Raw genomic sequence first — 27,094 nt, forward strand, 5'->3', positions numbered from 1 at the left:
TAAGGTGTGTTCAGGAAAGTAAAGTGACACACCTGCTTCTTTGTGATCCCTTCATTTTCTGCTCAAGTATTAAAGGCTGAAAAACACAGTGAGCATGACTGAACTGGCCAAACAAACACTCAATGAAAAGAAGAAAGCATTAAAAGCAACCACATAGCAGATCTGGGTGTGTATGTGTGTGTGTGTGCTGGTTTAGCTATAATTGTGAGGGCTCACGTATGTCAAATTGACCCACTAATATTTACATTTACCTGGTCCTCGCTAATTAAAAGTGCTTATAAATCAGCAATAACTTTTTTTTGTATTAGTATTTAATGATTGGTACTTATTTTTTTGAGGGTTAGGGCTAGGGGTAGGCCACAACCTTAAACGTATATAAAAACAATGAAACTATGTCCTCAATAAGATGGTAAACAACCAAAAACTCACTTCGCTTTCAAAAATGGTCCAATAGGTGCAGATGTAGACTAAGAAATCCCAAATGAAATTAGTATTTAATGATTGGCACTTGTTTCTGTGGGGGTTAGGGCTAAACGTATATAAATACAATGAAAGTCTATGTAATGTCCTCACTAAGATAGTAAACAACCAAAACTCACTGCGCCTTCAACAATAGTCTAATAGGTGCATAAGCAGACTGAATCATTTCAAATTAAATTAGTATTTATTGATTGTCACTTGTTTCTGTGAGGGTTGAGGTTAGGGCTAGGGCTAGGCCACTATCTTAAACCTATATAAAACAGTGAAAGTCTACATAATGTCCCCACTAAGATAGTAAACCACCAAAAACTCACTGCGCCTTCAAAAATAGTCATAAGCAGACTAAATAAGCAGATAGATAGTAAGACAGTAAGATAGTAAACAAGATAGTAAGATAGTAAACAGGATAGTAAGATAGTAAACAACCCAAAACTCGCTGCGCCTTCAAAAATAGTCCAATTTGTGCATAAGCAGACTAAATAAAGTCCAAATTAAGTTAGTATTTAATGATTGTCACTTGTTTTCTGTGAGGGTTAGGGCTAGGGCTAGGCCACTTTCTTAAACCTATATAAAACAGTGAAAGTCTACAAAATGTCCTCACTAAGGTAGTAAACAACCAAAAAAATCACTGCGCCTTCAACAATAGTCATAAGCAGGCTAAATAAGCAGATAGATAATAAGACAGTAAGATAGTAAACAAGATAGTAAGATAGTAAACAAGATAGTAAGATAGTAAACAACCAAAAACTCACTGTGCCTTCAAAAATAGTCCAATTTGTGCATAAGCAGACTAAATAAATTCCAAATTAAGTTAGTATTTAATGATTGTCACTTGTTTCTGTGAGGATTAGGCCTAGGCCACTATCTTAAACATATATAAGTACAAAAAAAGTCTATGTAATGTCCTCACTAAGATAGTAAACAACCAAAAACTCACTGCGCTTTCAAAAATAGTCCAATATGTGCATACGCAGACTAAATTAATTCCAAATTGAGGGTTAGGGTTAGGGCTAAACGTATATAAATCCAATGAAAATCTATGTAATGTCCTCACTAAGATAGTAAACAACCAAAAACTCACTGCCCCTTCAAAAATAATACAAAAAATGCATAACAAACCAAAAAAAATCCCAATTAAATTAGTGTTTAATGATAGTCACTTGTTTCTTTGAGGGTTAGGGTTAGGGTTAAGGGTAGGCCACTATCTTAAACATATAATAAAAGCGGTGAAAGTCTATGTAATGTCCTCACTAAGATAGTAAACAACCAAAACTCACTGCGCCATCAATAATAGTCTAATAGGTGCATAAGCAGACTAAATTAATTCCAAATTAAATTAGTATTTAATGATTGTCACTTGTTTCTGTGAGGGTTAGGGTTAGGGCTAGGGGTAGGCCACTATCTTATCATATATATATATACATACATATGTCCTCATTAAGATAGTAAACTACCAAAAACTGACTGCACCTACAAAAATAGTCCAATAGGTGCTTAGACTAAAAATCCCAAATGAATGGAAAGACTGAAGAAAACTCCACACACTCTCAAACATCAAAAACCAAAAAGGCACCAGTGCACACTGTGTGTGTGTGTTTGCTCTTGGCTTTGTTCTTGTGTTTATTTATCTGCAAAGTTTAGATGACAAAAGAAAAGAAACGAGCCGCCATGGAGACACAGAGAGACGCCAAAACACTCGCTGTTGTTTTCCTGAACCTTCAGTCCAGTGTTTCCCACAGCGGTGCAGAAACATTCATCACTCCAGCTGGAGAGGAGCGGTGCACAACAGGCAGACACATCACAACCTCCACAGTGGTATAAGATAGGGATAAAGTACATCCAGGAGGATGTCACCACAGAATAAAGCCTGACAGGTTTATCTGGTTTAAAGTTGAGCACTGTTGTATAACAATGAAGGGATTTATTCTGAAAACAACTGTCCTGGATGTACTTTATCCCACGTATCGCATGGCTACTTGAACAATGAAACACTAAACACTCTTCTGAGCTGTAATAGCTTATTAAGTCTTACATTAAATGCAAAGCTGACAGACGTGAGAGCAGCTGATGGGGTATACACTAACCTGCGCATTATCTATCTATCTATCTATCTATCTATCTATCTATCTATCTATCTATCTATCTATCTATCTATCTATCTATCTATCTATCTATCTATCTATCAGTAAGAGCAAAACTCCTGATTACACAGAACACAAAAGCTTTGATAAAAACAGGCACCCCGCAACAAAACAGCCATTCTTCAAATCAGGAAGACAGAAAGGTATCGAGGGCCCAGAGGGTCATTTGTCACAGCCTCTCTGTCCGCTCATGCCGAACCCACTCTCTCCACTAAACAACCTTTCACACGGAGCGATGATCCCAGAAAACTGCAATAACATTACTGGAGCGTCTTCTGCGTGAGCTCAAGCATGCGCTGGGATTGATCTGTGTGAACAAAAGGCAGGATCAATGCGTTTATGGGGTGTGTGTTGTAGTGATTGAGAAGCTACTGTGGTGTTTTTTCTTCTCTAATAAATGAGTTGCGCCTCAGAAGACAAACGCAATTAAAGCGGATTTTAATTTGTCTTCAAATTCAGTAGGTTTTAATTAGTTTTTAAAAGCAGATTTACTCGTTTTTATTAGTTTCTTTATTTTGAAATGGCTTAGTTTTAGTTAAGTTTTAATATTAGTTTTAGTTTTTTTATAAATTAGAATATTTGTTAGGTGCATAATACAAAATCATCAGAACATAGTATAATAACTCAACCAAAGGTATATTTTTTAAACCTGTATTCAGAGGACATGAACACTACTATACCTGTCAACCCTCCCGTTTTTCCCGGGATTTTCCCGTATTTTACAGTTCTATGCCGCTATCATCTCGTAAAGGTATTTTCCCATATTTCTCCCATATTTTCAGTCTTTCTCTGAAGGGTGGCAAATAAACCTTAAAGAGCCGAGCCTCCCTATATGCAACCCATACAGCCGAACCACCAGGGGCCGCCCCTTGCTCTTAAATGCGAGTCTGTTCTGTGCTTTCGCTTTGTTTATGGCGGGATTCCCTTTCCTTTTCATTACAGGTGCCGTCTCCCCTTCATATGCAATCCTGAAAACAGTCATATAGCGGTGCGTGACAGTCAGCTGACGCACTATATAGTAATAAACAGATGCTGTTTCCCAAACGGATTCTGTACACGCGATTTGAAGCGGAGTGAAAGTCTGGGTTTTGGGTGCGTGTTTGAACAGACATATACACATAATTAATAATAATAATAATAATAATATAACATCTAAAGATGTCGATCTTGGTGGGTTTTTTTTACACAACTAATTTCGTCCTAAATGAGCATAAAAAGTCGGGAAAGCAATCGAAATCTTTCATTATAACGTTAGATCTGTGCATTTTTAAAGTGACACCTGTTATTTAATGTAATGAAAAGAAAAAATCTAAATAAATAAGAGATTCATTCGTTGCTCTTTAATCAGAATGTGTAAGTTATACAGTGAAGAAACGGCTCATGAGATTTGATAGCTTGAATCTATTTCATTATAATAGCTATTGATTTTAATAAGCTGAACTGCTTTCTAATGTATTTGCTGCTAATGTATACTATTTATTTTTCCTTTGTAAATAATAATAAATGGTCAGTAATATGTTTTATTAACGGTTTATTTACAATGAAACAGCCCAAAATGAACATATTTAGTAATTTGGGGATTTTTTAAAGGGGGGGGGGGGGTGCGGCATGTCCCTTATTATGGTGGCATATCCCTTATTTTTTATGGCATATCCCTTATTTTCACATCCCAATGTTGACAGGTATGCACCACCCATCACTACCCACTACCCATCCTCTAATTCAAATACAACAGCCGACAAGATCGCAGCCTTAAATACTGTTTAATATGTTTGCAAGGCTGCTTCTGGGGTTAGATGCACAGTAGTGGTGGGAAGTTCAGATCTTTTCCGTAAACCAGATTTTTTTGGACTCAACATAACAAAAATATGTAGTCAGCAATCAGTCAGTAAAAACATCAGCATGATCTGAAAAGCTTCTTACAATTCTTTTTTGCAACGCAACTGAAGCATGATTCACTTATTAAAATCCATTACCAATTTCTGTTATCAAATAAACTGACGTTTTGCACAGATCCCCTCATTTAAGCCCTCGGTTTAGCCACGCTGCAGTTGTTCAAGTTTCAATCACAGTAGGCTGTTGAGTACTGTTTGTGCTCGGTTCACTGAACCACACATGCACATGAGTTCACCAGTTCTTAAATCCGATCTCTGTGTACTGTTCTAATAACCGAATAACTGGGGAAATTGGTTTATTTCGAGTGAGAGGGGGTATCAGGCATGTTAGAAAGTAAGTATTTGTGGAAAAGTGCTTACTGGAGGCGCGAATCATTTCAAATGATTCAGTTCGATTAAGTGAACTAGTTCAACCGGTTTACTTAGAAGATTCGGTTAAAGAGAATGATTCGTTCGTGATCAGGATTACTAATACGGAAATAAAACCCATTATTGGACTCAAATGTGTTAAATTCATACTTTTAAGTGTCTGCTCGGGTCGTATTTAATGTGTCACCGTGCTGCTGTCATGTCCAGTCATAGTTTTTTTCACTGGAGCAACAGTGAGGACTGACTGGAGGAGGACCAGTTTGATCTGGCCAATGGCAGCAGGATTACAGACTCCGAGGTGCTGTACGACTCAAACACCCGGAGTAAAACTTAAATCGTGAGGTAAATAGATTTACCTCTAAAAGGCTTACGTATTAAATACATTTAGAAACACTAAAACGAAGGATAATTTTGCTGTAATTTTAGCTAGTTTTGTATGTAGACGATACAGTTTTAGCTAGTTCTAGTTTAGTTTTTTTTATTTTTATTTCAGTTAACGAAAATGTTTTTTAAATTCGAGTTTTCGTTCGTTTTCGTTAACTATAATAACCTTGTATCCTACTCAGTTGAGTTCATTTTCAAAATCTTGCATCTTAGGATTTCGATCAAGCATTTTTTTCATGTGATAATCTATTTCTGTGTGAAATTTGGATGGATGGAAACATACTGATGGTTTTAAAAGCAGATCAACATCGACAGCATATATATGTCTGCAAACTGGGCAGAGGCAAACCTGTTCAATCTGGAACTCAGATTGTTTGCCTGATTGGTGCAGTGATACACAATGAGCTAGTGTGTGGTCAGATTCTTGAAAATGCAGATCCTGATATCATGTGTCTTTACGGGAGGTGTGTGAATGCACGTATAGACTGCAGAAAATCCGTTCGTTCAGCGTGAATGAATGAAATCAAATGATCCGGTGACAAATCCCGGGACTAGGGCTGAACAACATATCATTTCAGCTTCGAAATCGTAACGTGCCAATCTGCATTAATCACATCTCAGGATCCGCAGTGTCAAACTGGGATTAAAATAAAGCAGAAAACACAGATCAGAGTGCAGGAGATCTGTGGAGCTCAACTCTTATCTAACACTATGAAAGATGTTTTATTTCGATGTTTTTAAGGCCTGTGACTAAGATTTCAAGTGAATTTAAACCATTTGGGCACAAGAAATTATAAAGTTTACCACTTTTTTTGCAATGAAACATACCCAAAGCAATGTATTTTGTCTTTTGCAAAAATGTAGACTGAGGTACGCACTTTCAATAATCCTGGACTGGACCATAAGGTCAAACTCGACATAAAAAAAAAAAAAAAAAAAAAAAAACTTCTTAGACTGTTATTTAGGTCATTATTATTAATAGTTATCATTATTTTCTGAATCGTCAACTAACATGTTATATTTGGTTTATGTTGTTCTCTCGTGAACATGTTATGTCTGCTAGATTACAGTATGTGGAGGCTGATATCACTAATCTGTGTCCGTGATGGCCATGGGGACTCTTCTTCATTACACTTTATGATTCCTATCGCTTATCAAGTCGTATGAATTTGACTAAACAAACTACACTAAACAAGCAGTGGGATATTTAGAGTGATCGCATATATAAATTAATACAAGATTAAATACACTGTCTTTCCATTTGTTCATTCATCCATGTATGGATGCATTCATAAGTTCATCCATCCATAAGTTTATCTATCCATCTGCTTATCCATTCATCTAATCACTTTGACCATCAAGGCATTGACAAGTATCTATTATCTGTCCATCCATCTATTCAATGAAAAACCATTGGGCGGGTGGCCGGGTGGTGGTAGGTGGAATTCCGGAAGTTTTCCGGGAGACAGTACAATACGGAAGATGGGCAGGAGATGGGTCTGAAATACGGGAGACTCCCGGAAAAAAACGAGAGTGTTGGCAGGTATGATCCATATGCACATTAAATCCATCTATTTATCCTATTATTCATCCATCTATTCATTCATCCGACCATCCATGAATACATTTAAAAGCCTATCCATCCATGCATTCATCCAACCATTCATCCATGCATTCATTCATCATGCACGGACAAGTTTATCTGTTCATGCATTCATAAGTCTGTCTGTCTGTCTGTCTGACCATCCATGCATCATCCATGCATCTTTGAGCCTATACATCCATGCATTCAACTGACCATCCATTCATTCATCCATCCATCTGTCAATCCATGCATTCAAGTCTATCTATAAGCCATCCATCTATCTTCCATGCATGCGTCCATTCATCTATCTATGTGTCCATCTATGAATTCACAAGTCTATTTATTAATCCAACCATCTATGCATCCATCCAAAAGCCCATCCATCCAAAAGTATAGCTATTAACCCATCCTTCTGTCCATCCATCTGTCTATCCATTCATCTATACGTTCAGAAATATATCTATGCATTTAACCATCCATTCAACCATCCCTCTGTCCATCCATGCATTCACAAGTCTATTTATCAATCTGAGCATCCATGCATCCATTCATAAGCCTATCCATCCATCCATCCATCCATCCATCCATCCATCCATCATTCTATTTATCTATTCATCCCTGCATTCATAAGTATAGCTATCAACCCATCCATCTGTCCATCCATTCATTTATTCATCTATACGTTCATAAGTATATACATCCCTTCAACCATGCATTTATTCATCCATTCATAAGTACACCTTTCTACCCATCCATCCATTTATGCGTGCACTCATAAGTATATCTAGCCATCCGAACATCCATTCATTCGTCCCTAAGCCTATCCATTCATCTGACCAATAATCTATTCATACATGCATTCATAAGTTTGTCTATCCATCTGACCATCAATTAATTAATTCATCCATCCATCTGTCCATCCATGCATTCATCTATTGATCCATGCATCAATAAGTATATCTAGCCATCCGACCATCCATTCATCCTATCTGCCCATCTATTCAGCCATGCATTCATAAGTTTATCTGTCCATCCATCCAATCATAGATGCATCCATCCACTGGTCCATCCATAAGCATATCCATTCATCCATCCATCCATCAATCTATTCATCCATCCAACCATCAATCCATAAGTATTGCTATCCATCCATCCATCAATACAATCATCTATGCATGTATAGCTATGCACTCATCCATACATCCATCTATCTATCCATTCATCTATTCAGCCATGCATTCATACGTCTATCCCTGTATCCGTCCATCCATTTAACCATCTATAAGTATAGCTATCCATCCATCCATCCATTCATCCGTCCATCCATTTATCTATTCATCTCTGCATTCATAAGTCTATCCATCCAACCATCCATGCATCCATCCACTGGTCCATCCATCCATCCATCCCACCATATATTCATCCATCCATAAGTATAGCTATCCATCCATCAATTCATCCGTTCATCCATTCAACTATTTATCTATGCATTCATAAGTCTATCAAACCATCCATGCATCCATCCACTGGTCCATCCATAAGTATATTCATCCATCCATCCATCTAACCATCCAAACATCTATTCATCCATCTATAAATTTTGCTATCCATCCATTCATCCATCCAATCATCTATGCACCCATCCATTCATGAGTATAGCTATCCACTCATCCATACATCCATCTGTCTATCCATTCATCCATCCATCCATTTATCTATTCATCTATGAATTCATAAGTCTATCCATCCAACCATCCATGTATCCATCCACTGGTCCATCCATCCATTTATCCATCCAACCATCTATTCATCCATCCTTAAGTATAGCTATCCATCTATCCATTCATCCGTTCATCCATTCAACTATTCATCTATGCATTCATAAGTCTATCTATCCAACCATCCATGCATCCATCCACTGGTCCATCCATAAGTATATCCATCCATCCATCTATCCATCCATCTAGTCATCCATCCAACCATCTATTCATCCATCAATAAGTATAGCTATCCATTCATCCATCCATCCATTCATCTAGGCATTCATAAGTCTATCCAACCAACCATCCATGCATCCATCCACTGGTCCATCCATCTATTCATCCATCCAACCATCTATTCATCCATCCATAAGTATAGATATCTATCCATTCATCCGTCCATCCATTCATCTATGCATTTATAAGTCTATTCATTCAACCATCCATGCATCCATCCACTGGTCCATCCATCCATCCATCCATCCAACCATCTATTCATCCATCCATAAGTATAGCTATCCATTCAACTATTCATCTCTGCATTCATAAGTATATCTATCCAACCATCCATGCATCCATCCACTGGTCCATCCATAAGTATATCCATCCATCCATCTAACCATCCAAACATCTATCCATCCATCCATAAGTATTGCTATCCATCCATCCAATCATCTATGCACCCATCCATTCATAAGTATAGCTATCCACTCATCCATACATCCATCTGTCTATCCATTCATCTATTCAGCCATGCATCCATAAGTCTATCCATCCATCCATCCATCCAACCGACCAACCATCCGAACATCTATTCATCAATCCATAACTATAGCTATCCATCCATCTATCTGTCCATCCATCCATCCATCTATGCATTCATAAGTCTTTCGATCTATGAGTCCATGTTTTTTTCCTCCAGTAGTATGCAGGAATCTCATCAGTCTGCATTTCCTCAAATGAATTCTCCCTCAGTCATTACATCTCATTGATGTTTCCTCGTGACCCCTCAGTAAAGCACAATGACTCGCTTCATTACAGAGAATCAAATATTCCCACTGATTAAGTGTCCTTGCATAACCGATGTGCATCATTATCTGAAAGACAAGATGTTCCCTTTCCAGCACACACTCATTCCTGGATTGACCTTCACACTGGAGCCTCGCCGCCATTTAAAAGATGACACACACACTCGCAAAGAGAGAAAACGCTCCAGATCTTATGATGCACATGTAATCTATGAGCATGTGACGTCACTGAAGCGCCTCAAACTCCTTCTCTTATGTAAAGGCTCTCGGTTTACCCAGAATCCTGCAGCAGTGTTTCATAACGTAACATCAGCCAGCACACAGTCCAAAAGAAACAAGACATAACAGGAAAGTGTTTTCAAGCAAGTGTTGCATTGAAATGATATTACATACCTATACAGATACAAACCGCTCTATAGCTGAAAGCAACATGTGGGCGGAGTCAAAGCTGCAGCTCAACACTGTGGTTTTCTTGATGTCAGTTACACTAATTAATGACTGGTTACAACAAGCCTACGTGATAATGGGTTATTTCTCAACTAGGGCTGAGCTATGAAACTGCAGGAGCATTTACGTAACCATAACACTAATAATATTTGTAAATTAAATAAATAAAAATTATACATACTTATACACTCAATGGCCACTTTACTAGGTACACCTGTCCAACTGCTCGTTAACGCAAATGCATTTAGGCAAGTAAACATGGTCAAGACGATCTTCTGCAGGTCTAAGTGAGCATCAGAATGAGGAAGAAAGGGGATTTAAGTGACTTTGAACGTGGCATGGTTGTTGGTGCCAGACGGGCTGGTCTGAGTATTTCAGAAACTGCTGATCTACTGGGAATTTCACGCACAATCATCTCTAGGGTTAACAGAGAATGGTCTGAATAAGAGGAAATATCCAGTGAGCGGCGGTTCTGTGGGAGCAAATGCCTTGTTGATGCCAGAGGTCAGAGGAGAATGGCCAGACTGGTTCCAGCTGATAGAAAGGCAACTCAAATAAGCACTCGTTAAAACCGAGGTCTGCAGAAGAGCATCTCTGAACACACAACACGTCCAACCTTGAGGCGGATGGGCTACAGCAGCAGAAGACCACACCGGGTGCCGCTCCTGTCAGCTAAGAACAGGAAACTGAAGCTACAATTCACACAGGCTCACCAAAACTGGACAATAGAAGATTGGAGAAACGTTGCCTGGGCTGATGAGTCTCCATTTCTGCTGCCACATTCGGATGCTCGGCTCACAATTTGGCCTCAACAACATGAAAGCATGGATCCATCCTGCCTTGTATCAACAGTTCAGGCTGGTAATGGTGGTGTAATGGTGTGGAGGATATTTTCTTGGCACACTAGGGTCCATTAGTACCAATTGAGCATCGTGTCAACACCACAGCCTACCTGAGTATTGTTGCTGATCATGTCCATCCCTTTATGAGCACAGTGTCTCCATCTTCTGATGGCTACTTCCAGCAGGATAACGCTCCATATCATAAAGTGTGAATCATCTCAGACTGGTTTCCTGAACATGACAATGAGTTCACTGTACTCAAATGGCCTCCACAGTCACCAGAGCTCAATCCAATAGAGCACCTTTGGGATGTGGTGGAACGTGGATGTGCAGCCAACAAATTCAACTGCGTGATGCTATCATGTCAATATGGAGCAAAATCCCTGAGGAATATCTCCAGTACCTTGTTGAATCTATGCCATGAAGTATTAAGGCAGTTCTGAAGGCAAAAGGGGGTCCAACCTGGTACTAGTAAGGTGTACCTAATAAAGTGGCTGGTGAGTGTATTACTGCTGTTAAATTATGTGCATGTATATATATTTGAGAAAATATTTATTTCCAATACAATTTATAAATAAATATGTTGTTTTTGTAGGCGGCACAGTGACTCAGTGGTTAGCACTGTGGCCTCACAGCAAAAAGGTCGCTGGTTCGAGTCCCGGCTAGACCAGTTGGCATTTCTGTGTGGAGTTTGCATGTTCTCCCCGTGTTGGCATGGGTTTGCCCAACAGTCCAAAGACATACGGTACAAGTGAATTGAATAAACTAAATTAGCCGTAGTTTATGTGTGTGAATGTGAGCGTGCATGGGTGTTTTCCAGTGCTGGGTTGCAGCTGGAAGAGCATCCGCTGTGTAAAACATATGCTTGGATAAGTTGGCGGTTCATTCCACTGTGGCGAACCCTGATGAATAAAGGGACTAAGCCGAAGGAAAATGAATGTTGTTTTTGTAATGTTTTTGTATTGTGTATATTTTTATTCAATAACATTTTACACAGCGAGTACACACACATTATGTAAAAGTAGCTTTTGTATTGGTAAAGATTACTCATGATGAATCGTTTGACAGCACTAATGTGTGTTTTTGTTTTCAGATGCCTCTAAAAATCTGACATTTTCTTCTATAATGAACATTTTTTCTCAGACTCATATGTCTATGTTCTGGTATTTCAGTTCAGACTCTTTATTGGAAATGAAAATAACACATTCATTGTCATAAAATTGAATCTATCCAACCTACACACAGAAGTCTGAAAGAATGCTCATTTTAAATGAATAAAATATATATATGAAAAAGAAATCAGCCAAATCGAAGTCTACTTGTTACTGGTGTTTGTATCAGAAAAGCCATCAAAACATCTTAAAAATCCTATTGACTAAATAATAATAATAATAAATCACAGGACAACAAAACGAACACAAATCCAAGATGTATAGCTCTATTGCCAACCCGCAAAACATTTCTCGCACTACACTAGAGAAACTAGTCTAGTTTTAAATCCAGCCCCAAATCAATATTGATGGTGATTTCTGAGATGTGCTGGAGCTGAAGAGGGCAGTGAGAGGTGAGGGAGTGAATGAGAGAGAGAAACCCACAGAGAGCTGGAATCGCAGGAGTCGAGCTCTTGGAGAACGCGTGGGAACAGAGGAAGCTTTATATGAGCAGCAGATCTACTAAACGCAAGAGTCTGCAGCGTCACCGCACTGACTGCTCATTTACCTGCTGCACAAATACACAGACACACACAAACACACTGATCCCAGATCTGCTGATGCTGACACTCTTACCTGAGACAATAGTACATTCTAACTGTACAGCGACAGTATAACTCACTCATATTTACATCACATTCAGATTTAAACAACGATGGAACGATAAAGAGGATGATGGAATGATAAAGAGAAAGATGGAACGATAGATGGAATGATGGAACAATAGAGGGAATGATAGAACGATAGATGGAATGATGGAACAATAGAGGGAATGATAGAACGATAGATGGAATGATGGAACAATAGAGGGAATGATGGAACAATAGATGGAATGATAGAAAGATAGATGGAACGATGGAACAATAGAGGAAATGATAGAACGATAGATGGAATGATGGAACAATAGAGGGAATGACAGAACGATAGATGGAATGATGGAACAATAGAGGGAATGATGGAACAATAGAGGGAATGATAGAAAGATAGATGGAACGATGGAACAATAGAGGAAATGATAGAACGATAGATGGAATGATGGAACAATAGAGGGAATGATAGAACGATAGATGGAATGATAGAACAATAGATGGAATGATGGAACAATAGATTAAAAGACTGAACGATAGATGGAATGATGGAACAATAGATTAAATGATGGAATGACAGATGGAATGATGGAACAATAGAGATTGAATGATAGATGGAATGATGGAACAATAGAGGGAATGATAGAACGATAGATGGAATGATAGAACGATAGATGGAATGATAGAACAATAGATGGAATGATGGAACAATAGATTAAAAGACTGAACGATAGATGGAATGATGGAACAATAGATTAAATGATGGAATGACAGATGGAATGATGGAACAATAGATGAAATTATGGAACAATAGATTAAAAGACTGAACGATAGATGGGATGATGGAACAATAGATTAAAAGACTGAATGATAGATGGAATGATGGAACAATAGATGAACGATGGAACAACATATGGAATGATGGAACGATAGATGAACGATGGAACAACATATGGAATGATGGAACGATAGATGGAATGATGGAACGATAGATGGAATGATGGAACAATAGATGGAATGATGAAAGAGAATGACAGGATGTTAAAACAATAAATGGAATGATGGAACGGTAGATAGAATGATGAAACAGATGGAATGATGGAACAAAAAATAAAATGATAGATGGAATTATAGAACAATAAAACAGTAGATGGAATGATGGAACGGTAGATGGAATGATGGAACGATATATGGAATGATGGAGCAATAGATGGAATGATGGAGCAATAGATGGAATGAAGGAACGATAGATGAAATGATGGAGCAATAGATGTAACGATGGAACAATAGATAGAATGATGGAACAAAAGATGGAAAGATGGAACAATTGATGGAATGAAGGAACAATAGATAGAATAATGAAACATTAGATGCAATGATGGAACATTAGATGGAATGATGGAACAATAGATGGAATGATGGAACAATAGATGGAGTAATAGAACAATAGATGGAATTATGAAGATAGAATTATGTAATGAAAGATAGAATGATGGAACAATAGAACAATGTTCTGTCTATCACTCCATTGCTTTGTCACTCTTTTGTAGTTTTCATTCATTCCATTGTCATTTCATCAATCTGTGGTTCCATTGTTCTTTCTATCTTTCCCTCATTCTATCTAACATTCTGTTGCTCTGTCTATCATTCTATACTACAGTTTTTCTATCTTTCATCCCATTGTTCTATTATTCTACTCAGTTACATATTTTATTCTTTTCTATTTTACATATACAAATAAAACAATAGATAGGACGACAGAAAGAACAATAGATAGAATGACAGAGAGATGGATGGATGGATGGATAGATAAATGTTTTCTAACAGATGGAAGTTTCCCTTCAGTCATTACTCAACTGAGTCAGTCTAAATATATTCCTCCTTCACTCAGAGCTGGTCCTGTAACAGTGTGTTTTTACAATCACTCAATGCACAGCAGATACAGCATGAATGCGACCCACTGACACTCCACTGATCCCAGAACTTCTAGAGGAGTCCACATTCCCCTGACTTTACAAGATAAACCCACAAACCCGCTGACAGTTCACTGATACCAGAACTGCTGGAGACCTCCACATTCCCCTGACTTTACAAGACAAACTCACTGACAGTCCACTGATCCCAGAACTGCTGGAGGACTCCACATTCCCCTGACCTTAAAAGACAAACCCACAAACCTGCTGACAGTCCACTGATCCCAGAACTTCTATAGGACTCCACATCCCCCTGACTTTACAAGATAAACTAACAAACCCGCTGACAGTCCACTGATACCAGAACTGCTGGAGGAGTCCACATTCACCTGACCTTACAAGACAAACCCACAAACTCGCTGACAGTCCACTGATACCAGAACTGCTGGAGGAGTTCACATTCCCCTGACCTTACAAGACAAACCCACAAACTCGCTGACAGTTCACTGATCCCAGAACTGCTGGAGGAGTCCACATTCCCCTGACTTTACAAGACAAACTCACTGACAGTCCACTGATCCCAGAACTGCTGGAGGACTCCACATTCACCTGACCTTACAAGACAAACCCACAAACTCGCTAACAGTTCACTGATCCCAGAACTGCTGGAGGACTCCACATTCCCCTGACCTTACAAGACAAACCCACAAACTCGCTAACAGTTCACTGATCCCAGAACTGCTGGAGGACTCCACATTCCCCTGACCTTACAAGACAAACCCATGAATAGACCCCAAACAACTCAGAAATGCCAGGCTTGAGTCCTGAGACCAGCTGCCGCTCCTGCATCAGTCTGAGCAGCTCTAATGTTTGAAGACAATTTAAACAACTGGCTGTATTTAAAGGGACGGCGCACCTTAAAATGAATAATTTACTCATCCTCTGCTTGTTCCAAACCTGTTTGAGTTTCTTTTTTCAGTTGTACACAAAGGAAAACAAATTGCTAATGTACTGAACGGTAAAAATGGAACGGTTTTGAGTCAAAGAGAAGAAAACCAGCACTTCCTGATAAACAGGAGCAAATATCAGCCAGACAAATGGAGTTTGATGCATTGGGATTGCCACTGTGGTGTTTTTTCTTCTCTAATAAATGAGTGTGTTTAGACTGTGGGGGAAACTGGAGCAACGGGAGGAAACCCACGCCAACATGGGGCGAACATGCAAACTCCACACAGAAATGCCAACTGACCCAGCCGGGACTTGAACCAGCGACCTTCTTGCTGTGAGGCGATCGTGCTATCCACAATGACAGAAATGTGGATAATGCAACAGAACAGTCCGTTAATAAAGATGTAGCATGTCCCAAAGCGGTACTTGCACTGTCCCAGTGTTGGCGTGGGTTTCCTCCGGGTGCTCCAGTTTCTCCCACAGTCCAAACACATGCGCTACAGGTGAATCGATGAACTAAACTGGCCGTAGTGTATGAGTGTGTATGGGTGTTTCCCAGTACTGGGTTGCAGCTGGAAGGGTATCCGCTGAGTAAAACATATGCTGGAATAGTTGGCGGTTCATTCCGCTGTGGAGACCCCTGATAAATAAGGGACTTAGCAGAAGTAAACTATCGTTCCAAAACTATTCAGGAAGGGAGAGGGGCTGAAAAATAACAGGGATTGATGACACGGACTGAAATAAAGAGGATTGTTTTAATGTGAACGACGATCAAAGTAGAGAGGGTGCTGTTGTGCTGCAGGATCAGGTGTCGCGTGTCACTAAGCAACACACAATCAGACACATAAATCAGATTTAATTATTATAACTTACAAAATCCTGTGCAGAAATGGCTGAAATATGAAGATTATGGTCTTATGGATTACTTTTATCATCCCACACATTAAAATATACTACAGTATATATACATAACGTATAGGAAATACTAGTGTTTGTTGACCATGCTGAGGTAAAGTACTTCAATTCATCTGCTGTAGTAATTCCAGCATAACACAACAACTATAGTAATGTAAACAACCCAATACTGCACTGCACGCTTTCTACAACCATGGGGTATAATGTAACACAATAAACCATAGTTTACAGTGGTAAAAGCTAAAATAAACTACAGTATCAGGGGGCATTTATTAACAAAGAGTTGTACTTTAATACTGTATATACAGTATTATATACACTATTAAACACCTCACTATAGCATGGTTCAAAAACGTACTATTAATTACCGTAGTATTGTTGTCATTTGAGTAAACCTTTTTTTAAAATAATAAATTTGTATTAACATCATATTTTGGGTGAAAATAAATAAAAAATAAACATAGCACCTACAGTATACAGTTAATACAACAGTTTGCTGTAGCATTCATTAACACAGAGCTGTAAATACTACATTATGGTATATAAAACATCACTAGAGTGTGGTTCAAAAACACTATAGTATTTACTTTTATTTACTACAGTATTTTATCATTTGATTAAACCTTTATAAAATAAAAATGTTGTATAAAACAATTGTTATTTTGTGCCAAGATACATGAAATAAATATATAGCACCTATATAGTTGATAAGTTCGGTGTAGCATTCATTAACAAAGAGTTGTAAATACTGTATACTAATATATTCAGTATAATACACATCACTATAGTATGATTAAAAACACATAGTATATAATAATAAACTAATAGTATTTTTTTTTTTACTTTTAATTTTAACTTAAAAAAATAATAATTTAATTTTTGCATAAGAATCAGATTTTTATGTCTAAATAAATGTAAATAAACATGCAGATGAATTTTTGATGAACTGTCTCTTTAAACGCGGTGTGAGTCACTGAGGAGCCCAGATAAAGCGCCCGCGGCTCGACAGCCAGATATCGCAGTGTATCTCAGTCAGCACAGCCGCTTTTCCAGCACACACACACACACTCACAAGGCACACACTCAGTCTGTGGCTGTTTTTCAGTGCAGTCGTGGCTGGAAAAGGCCTTTGCGGGTTTGTCTGGGCTCGCGACACACCTCCCTTTGACATTGACACACATTCTCCACAGCCGCGGCGTGTAAACGGACGCGGCTCTGCAGCCGCGCAGAAAAGCCCACGGCTGGAGATGCAGCCCGCTGCGCGAGCCCTGCTTTCCGCTCCAATCCCAAGTTCACGTACACACAAAAACACACTCATGCATCCCTCCTGCAGGAGATCCACACAATCCACGAACAAAGAGAATCATCTGGTCAACTGAAATCTCACAAGTCACTAAATCCACCCCCAAAAATAAACAAGTCTTGCTGATTCTGCATTCCCTGCAGCCCAATAATGCTATTTTAATGCTGCTTAATGTCTGTAAGTTTGCAGCTGGAAAAAAAGATTTAGGTCAGTTAATTTAATGCAGTTTATTTAAACCATATTTTCCTCACTATAAGCACTGATATTTACGTTTTGCATTATGCACAGTACACATCGTGACCGGTGGTTATATATGCAACACATTGTTGCATGCATTAAAACAAAAAACGCGTGCACATACACAACTATATACAGAATACATAAAGAATGCATTGCTGAGGAAGTTCCACTTACCGCTTATGTAAAATAATTGTGATGTCGGCGTGTCCCCAAGTTCCCTAAAATATAGAAACAGGTAAAAGTCGACACTCCTTTGTCTTTGAAATATTAATGTATTTTTTTAATCACAGTCTTGACCCTGGGTCGCTCCCAGCGTTGTTGATCTCGCACTTTCTTTCCAGCTGCGTTTGTTATTTTCTCACCCTGTTTTCCTCTCTCTCTGTGTGTGTATTACCCCGTTTTGTCCTTTCTGGAGCCACTGACAAAAAAAAAAAAAATCGCACAAAAAATATGGAGCCGTCAATCAAATAAGTCGACCTCAGTTATGGATGGGGGAGCGCGGAGTGAGGCGTCGAGCTACAGTCAGCACTGCTGCTTTAATTGAGCGCTTATACGTGGCGTATGTGTTATGAAACATAAGTTAAGCTACATACATCTGCAAAACAACGTTAAGCAAAGGCTCAATGTCGATGAAAGCGCACTCATGCGAAAACAGCTCCCCCTGTTTTTGTGCAGTGGTCGCGCCCGTTGTTGAATCGCCTGGTGGAACAAAACGCGTTGGCATTCCTCGGTTCTGGTTTCAGCTGCGCTCGGTCTGAAGCAAGAGCTGCGTGCGATTCCAGCCCCTCCTGAAGATATAAATACACGCCATTCTCTAATTTCTTGCAGAAATGCACGTGATGCTCAAAACAGGGAGTGATTTCTAAGAAACTAGCGAAAAAGGTCGACGTTTCTTGTTCCATTATCATCATCACGAAAGCAAGCCCGCCTCAGACAGTCATACTGATGGAGTATACATCCAGCATTAAGACAAAAATAAATAAAAGATTTGTAAAGACACCCTTTATTTGTGAATTTACTCTGTAAGATATGTATCAGTGTAGTTTATCTAGTGGTACACACTTTGGGTACGTGATTAGGTTTCCCCTAAGGGCTTGAAGCATTATTTTCTGCCTGAATCACACACAATAGTCACGTTGTTTAGGCCTCAGAAAGTCCTTTAAAGCTACTGATGGACACTATTACAACAAAACAAATCTAAAAACATTTTTAAACTCTCTTATTTACCATGTTTACAGTAACTATTACCATAGTATTGACACCAAAATACAGCAACTATTAGTGCATCCCTTTATGTTTCCCTCAAGGGGTTGAAATGTTATTTTCTGCCTTAATCTAACACAGCAGTCCACATTTTTAGGCTTATTTACTCGGTTATATAAAGCTACTGTTGGTTTTGTAAAGACACTTTTTATTTGGGTATTTTTAAGATGTGTTTACCTTGTTTATCGCATTAATTAAAGTATTGAGAGCAAGATATATCAGCATCTTGTAACATACTTTAGGTGTATGTGAAAAAAACATTTGCCATATGTTTGCCTGAGGGGTTTCCAAGAGGTTGAATCATTATTTTCTGCCTGAATCTAATACAACAGTCACATTTTAGGCTACTTTACCTCAGATCCAGCTATTGGATTATAAAAGACTCAATAATTAAAACATTTGTAAATACACTCTTTATTTGAGTGTTTTCTCTGTAAGACACATGTGTCAGTTCCTGGAGGGCCGCAACTCTGTTTAGTTCCAACCCTAATTAAACACACCTGATCAAACTAATTGAGTGCTTTAGGCTTGTTTGATACCTACAGATAGGTGTGTGTTGAAGCAGGGCTGGAGCTAAACTCTGCAGGGCTCCGGAATTCCCTCCAGGAATTGACTTTGACACCCCTGCTGTAAGACCAGAGTTACCATGTTTGTCTCAATAACTAGTAATATTGAGACTAAAATATAGAAACTAGTGCATCTTATAGGTTCAAAGTATGTGGGAAAACGTTTTCCATGTTTCTTTAAGGAGTTTCCAAGGGATTGAAACATTATTTTCTGCCTGAATCACATACAAAAGTCAAGATTTTTAGGCCATATAAAGCTACTGATGGAGAATACACCATTATTTTTAAAAAATAACATTTGTGAAGACACTATTTAATTATTATTTACCATGTTTACAGTAACTATTACCATATTGACAACAAAATATAGCAACTAGTGCAACTTATAACACTTTATGTGTAACTGAAAAACCTTTGCAATATGTTTCCCTTAAGGGGTTGAAACGTTATTTTCTGCCTGAATTGCATACAAGTCACGTTTTTAAGGCCTCAGACAGTCATATAAAGCTACTGATGGAGTATACACACATCCACCATCAAGACAAAAAATTAAAACATCTGTAAAGACACTTTATTTGAGCATTTACTAAATAAGATGCGTTTATAAGACGTGTTTACCAAGTATTAATACCATGATAACTATCAGTGCATCTTAAAACCTTGTTTGTCATGTTAATTAAAGTATTGAGAGCAAGATATATCAACTCCCTGCTGAAAAATCCAGCTTAAACCAGCCTAGGCTGGTTGGCTGGTTTTAGCTGGTTGACCAGCCTGGTTTTAGAGGGGTTTTGGCCATTTCCAGGCTGGTTTCCAGCTAATTCCAGCCTGGTCTTAGCTGGTCAGGCTGGAAAATGGCCAGCTAAATCCAGCTAAAACCAGCTTGACCAGCCTGGTTTAAGCTGGACATAGCTGGTTTAAGCTGGGCTCCCAGCCTGGCTATGCTGATCAAGCTGGTATTAGCTGGTCGTCTCCCAGCCTGACCAGCTAAGACCAGGCTGGAAATGGCTGAAAACCAGCCTGGAAATGGCCAAAACCCCTCTAAAACCAGCCTGGTTGACCAGCTAAAACCAGCCAACCAGCCAAGGCTGGTTTAAGCTGGTTTTTTAAGTAGGGCTATCAGTGCATCTTGTAACATATTTTAGGTAAATATGCGAAAAACTCAGTCCTGGAGGGCCGGTGTCCTGCATATTTTAGTTCCAACCCCAATTAAACACACCTGAACCAGCTAATCAAGCTCTTTCTAGGCATACTAGAAACTTCCAGGGAGGTGTGTTGAAGGAAGTTGGAGCTAAACTATGCAGGACACCGGCCCTCCAGGACCGAGTTTGGACATCTCTGACTTAAGGGGTTTCCAAGGGGTTGAAACATTATTTTCTGTCTGAATCTGATAGGTGACCCAGACATATAAAGCTACTGATGGAGTATAACACACATCCACCATTAAGACAAAAATAATTGAGACATTTTAAGATATCGCACGTAGATATTGATTGATAATATTAGCGGGTTTGTCAAGCGGTCCCAGGAGAGAACCCTGAGCTTGAAAATAATTGTGCGCAGGGCTTGCGCCTGGACAATGTAAAGGGGTATGAGATCAGGTTGGTTTCAAGAGCTCCCCCTGGCAAAGGAGGAAAAGGGGAGATAGGGTGGATGGAGGATTCTTCAAAAAATGAAGATAAGGGGTATTTATAGTGAGTTTGGATTAATCTGTTTGGCTTACTAATGATTACTAATTTATTTGAGCATTTAAGCTACGGTCACACTGGGATTTGTGTGTGCGAAATTCTGTTGTACTGCGCTGCAAAAAGGGGCGGGATTAAACAAGATGATTAGACCTTTAAAAAAGCCAACGATTGCTCCATATTTTAAATTTCTGTCCAGAGAGGTCCTGTTTTAATCCTCAATTGGTCTCACGCAGTCAAGTGATGCGATTTCGCAGGTCAGAGTTCACCAAGCTTGAACTTTGCACCGCACCAACTTGCGAAACTTGACGCATGACCCTGCGTTTCCGGTCTGACGCATTCGCGTGCGTATGAATGGAAGTCTATGGGAAGAAAAGTCAGGTGTGACCATAGCTTTACTCTGTAAAATGCATTTACCATGTTTATCACAGTATTACTGTAGTATTGAGACCAAAATATAGCATCAGTGCATCTTTTAAAAAAGATTTTCCAGATGTTTCCCTTAAGGGGTTTCCAAGGGGCTGAAACACTATTTTCTGTCCGAGTCTAATACGTCACGTTTTTAGGCTACTTTTAGTAGAATATACTGTATATAATAGATAAAATAAAATACTACTACTAATAATAATAATAAATATAAATAATAAAAAAGTTGACAAAGTTTCCCTGAATGATTCACGCATGTTTTGTCAAGTCAAGTCGAGCTTTATTGTGATTCCGCTACATATGTGGACATACAGAGGAACGAAATTTCGTGTCTCGCAGGACAGTGGTGCTACAGAAATTAATCACACATACAGGTGAAGTCAGAATTATTAGCCCCCCTTTTTTCTTCTTTAAATATTTCCCAAATGATGTTGAACAGATTCAGGAAATGTTCACGGTATGTCTGATAATATTTTTTCTTCTGGAGAAAGTCTTATTTCTTTTATTTCGGCTAGAATAAAAACAGATTTTAACTTTTTAAAAGCCATTTTAGGGTCAATATTATTAGCCTCTTTAAGCGTATTTTTTATGATAGTCTCCAGAACAAACCATCATTATACAATAACTTGCCTAATTACCCTAACCTGCCTAGTTAACCTAATTAACCTAGTTAAGCCTTTAAATGTCACTTTAAGCTGTATAGAAGTGTCTTGAAGAATATCTAGTCTAATATTATTTACTGTCATCATGACAAAGAGAAAATAAATCAGTGATTAGAGATGAGTTATTAAAACTATTATGATTAGAAATGTGTTGAAGAAATCTGCTCTCCGTTAAACAGAAACTGGGGAAAAATAAACAGGGAGGCTAATAATTCTGACTTCAACTGTACAAACACAACACTGGACATAAGAGCTATTTTAAAAAACCTATGCATAACTAACATATACTATACAATTGTGTTTATTTATGCTTTTGATCTGCATTATGAGACTTTGGTCTCTGCTCTGTTTTTAATATTAAAATGTATTTAGTATTTTGTACGTATTTTGTGATTGGCAAGTGTTGTCTCTTTATTTCGGGTTGTGAATTGCATTATGGGATGTTGATTTCTGCTCAGTCCACCTTTGATATTGAAAATTCAATTTTAACAAAGTGCCTTTTATTGACATTTTGAATAATAATATAATGTGTAAGAAATAATCTCTATAGAGATACGTCTGTAAAATAACAGAAAATGTACTGTAGCTTATCACAAGGTTTCTGTAGCGTAATATACAACACCAACCCAGACAATATAGACCTGCAAACTATTAGAAATGTTCATAAAAGTCACTTTTTCCAACCTTTCAAGGTTGAAAGTTGTTGGAAGAACGATCAAGATCCCATAATGCAGCTCAAAAGCAGAAATAAATGCGTAAAAATTAAAACATTAATCACAAAATACTGAAAAGCTAATTTACGGATATGTTTTACAGAGTACTCTTTAGTTAGACCACAGTGAACTTTAATATGACTTTCTGCCTGTATAGTACAGAAAGCATTGATCCGTTAGCTCAGTTCAGGCGGTTCATTGAGTCCAGATTGGGAAATATTTTCGGGTCTCGTTCAGCTGGACTATGGGAACTTTTAGATCCCTGTTGCACAACTTAAACCTTTACAGAAGATAACGCCGAGCTGACCTCTGAATAGTGCTGAAAAAACAACCGCCGTGTGCTTTCTCCAGCATCTGCAGACTCCTGCAGCTCAACCCCAGAAGAGAAAACAGTCCTTTCACCTCATTTACACTGATCAATGCGATATTAGCTGTAAAATAAAGCTTCAAGGTCTTTTTCTGAATGCACTGAGAAAAAATGGTTTCTTACTTGGAGTTTTTGTCTTGTTTCAAGTCCAAATATCTAAAAACTCCTAAATCAAGAAGCATTTTCTAGACAAACATAAAATATAGGGTCTCATTCGCTAATAATTACGTATATTCTGGACGTGTTTTTCATATTACGTAACTTCTCTTGTTTTTCTCCAATTTCTGTTTAACAGAGAGCAGATTTCTTCAAAACATTTCTAATTATAATAGTGTTAATAACTCATCTCTAATAACTGATTTATTTTCTCTTTGTCATGATGACAGTAAATAATATTAGACTAGATATTCTTCAAGACACTTCTATACAGCTTAAAGAGACATTTAAAGGCTTAACTAGGGTAATTAGGGTAAAGTTAGGGTAATTAGTCAAGTTATTGTATAACGATGGTTTGTTCTGGAGACTATCCAAAACAAATGTAGCTTAAGGGGGCTAATAATATTGACCTTAAAATGGCTTAAAAAAAATTAAGAACTGCTTTTATTTTAGCCGAAATAAAACAAATAAGACTTTCTGCAGAAGAAAAAATATTATCAGACATACTGTGAACATTTCCTGAATCTGTTCAACATCATTTGGGAAATATTTGAACAATTGTTGAACAAATTTGACTTCCACCATTTAGTAAAGACCTCATAATTGATTAGAGGGATCCGGTTTTACTGTCTAATTATTGTTCAATCTTTGTCTGTGTGATTTTATGTAATTATAGTGCTTGAAAATGAATATTTTCCTCCACTTCTCAGTGAATATACGCTATGTATTTTGGTGCTTTTAAACAAAACAGATTTATTAAACAGATATATTTGTTAAAATAACACTTTAGTCACCAAACAGATTGAGAAATTAAAATAATACAATTAAATTCAAGCAAATTATTGCAAAAAAATAAAATAAAATTACAACCTACAAAATTTCAACTAATTTTTTTATTTTATTTTATTATTTTTTTTGCTTCTCTTGATTTTCCTCTTGTTTAAATTTGTATTTAATATTTTTCTATAATATATAAACTTGGGTGTACTAGGTTTTGGGCCGTTATCATAAGTTATTTTCTTTGATAAGCTCCAGAATTGGCTTCAATACTGACTAATCTAATGTATATGCACAAATATAATATTGTAGAGCTTCAAAATATGAACTTAAAAGAGAGATTTGTAAGGGGTGTATGTTACGTACACACGCACATGAGTTCTTAAACTCTGTTAGTGAATTTGGAGGGTGTATGAGGTTAGTAATTTGCTATATTTTAATTCATATTTCGTCTCCAACTGGTGCGAAATGATGGACCGGTTGTTTTTACTTATACAAAGAGTGAGATAATTAGTCCAGATTTGGCCTCCTTAGGGGCCGATCACACCAAACGTGACTTTCTGTCCTGAGAACACGAGGCATGTAGTAAACGCGCTTCAGAAATAAAATATCTCTTGTATATGCATTTTTTAATGTCTACTTATGTTTCATCCACCCTATAAATAACATATCTAACTATATGTAGGGGTTTTATAGATGTTTATAATGGGTGTACATGATTATTGCACATGTGTGGTATCAGTTGTTCTTAAATTTGTCGTATCTATTGAATTAATTTTAGTACCACAGCTTTAATGAATCATGACTTACCCGTGAAAACATCCAAACACACACACGTTTAGTGAATGAGACCCAGTTAGATATTGTTGAATGTGTTGTAAATGTTTGTTGAGATTTTGTCTGTGATTTTATGTAGTTATGCTCAGGCTTTCTCTTTTAAGACCATTATGAATGAAATTTTAGACTTTGGGCTAAACACTAATGATTATTTCTAATGCCAATGGAATTTTTTTTGTTTGCCACAAAAACAACAACAACAACAACAACAACAACAACAATCTAATGTAATTATTTCTTAGCAACATACGTTAATGTGTTAAAACCAGAGTAAACACCAGGCGCGTTGCTAGACTTCAAGCTCTACTGGGGCACAGCTCCCCCTCCAAAAATAAATAAATAAATAAATAAATAAATAAATAAATAAATAAATAAATAAATATAGTTATATGTAAAATAGTTATATGTAAACAGTATTATTGTTATTATACAATTATTATTATTCTAAATAAATAACAGAAATTAATCCTAAATGTAATTGGGAAACAATCTAAAGACACAACTGGAGTGATCCTAAGATAATTTAAGAAATCTTTTGCATGAATATTAATTTTATTACAATGAAATTCTATAGACAACTCAAAAAAAGATGTTTATAGAATTATCAGTTGTGTGTTGTCTTAGACCCGACTCATGGCCGAGTATTAGGTTTATTAAGCCTTACCTCCCTGACTCATCCCTCCTTTTTGCTTCATACTATAAATAATTAAATAAATAAATAAATCACCGCCATATTATTTAAACTTTGTTTTGTCGACTTGCAAAACTCACTGCGTGCCGACAGCCTCCATATAAAAAGACTGTTACGCCGGCTAGTTTATCAGCATGCATGTTCACTACTGGGACCAACATCAGTAGCAGAGCAGCGCGTCAGCATCAAGCAGGAGCGGTGCGTGAGGTGCACGGGCATGGTTTTTTTTTCTGCGCACATGCTCAGTTTGCTTTTTGATTAAACTGCATTGCTTTCATCAGTGTTGGTTCGGTTGCACATAGAGAAGAACGGCTTTATTCTGGGATTACCACTCGTAATAAATACACTTGCATATAACGTAAATAGTATCTCAAAGCATTTACTGGGGCACTGGTGATTTTTACTGGGGCACATGCCCCAGTAAATGGGGTCTAAAGACGCCCCTGGTATACACTAATTATTTACATGAGACGTTTAACATTATTAAAAGTATATTTATTGTGGAAGCAATTAGCATAAATAATCAAAAGTATATATTTGGTGGTTTTTGGTCCAATTTGATTGAGTATAACTTCTATTCAACCTAATGCGTTTCTGTCATTATCACGAGGATCTGTGTTCTGTTTTCAGTTTTCTTTCCCTGATTTTATTTGATTGCTGGTGACTGGATGGATGTCGGCCCAATTGGCTTTACTTGGACAGAGGAAAATGAAGACCTGTTTGAAATGATTTAGGACATACATACAACACAACACATCAGTGAGTTTTTAAGGCCTAAAATTTAAGACGTTTTAAAGACTTTTTAAGACCTCACGGACACCCTGCATGCTGCAAAGTACTTAGTTCAGCACACAATAAAAAATATATGACATGGCTTTTATGTTGCTTTAACTTAGGGTGCTTTCA

General features: G+C 37.7%; 1 protein-coding gene across 3 annotated transcripts in view; it reads right to left on the reverse strand.

Moving 5' to 3' along the window:
* ndrg2 (NDRG family member 2) overlaps positions 1 to 18,581 on the reverse strand; it is a 103,414-nt gene extending 84,833 nt beyond the window's left edge. The window contains exons 1-2 of one of the 3 annotated variants that reach the window (XM_056460884.1): positions 18,411 to 18,581; positions 18,223 to 18,266 (exon numbers count right to left, since the gene is read on the reverse strand). The gene's annotated coding sequence lies outside the window, so the exon portion shown is untranslated. Of the gene's footprint in view, positions 1 to 18,222 lie in introns of all 3 variants that reach the window. The other 2 variants (XM_056460885.1, XM_056460883.1) reach the window with 2 other exon arrangements.
* Positions 18,582 to 27,094: the final 8,513 nt, after the last annotated feature.

This window comes from Danio aesculapii, chromosome 7, assembly GCF_903798145.1.
Source record: "Danio aesculapii chromosome 7, fDanAes4.1, whole genome shotgun sequence".
NCBI lineage: Eukaryota > Metazoa > Chordata > Actinopteri > Cypriniformes > Danionidae > Danio > Danio aesculapii.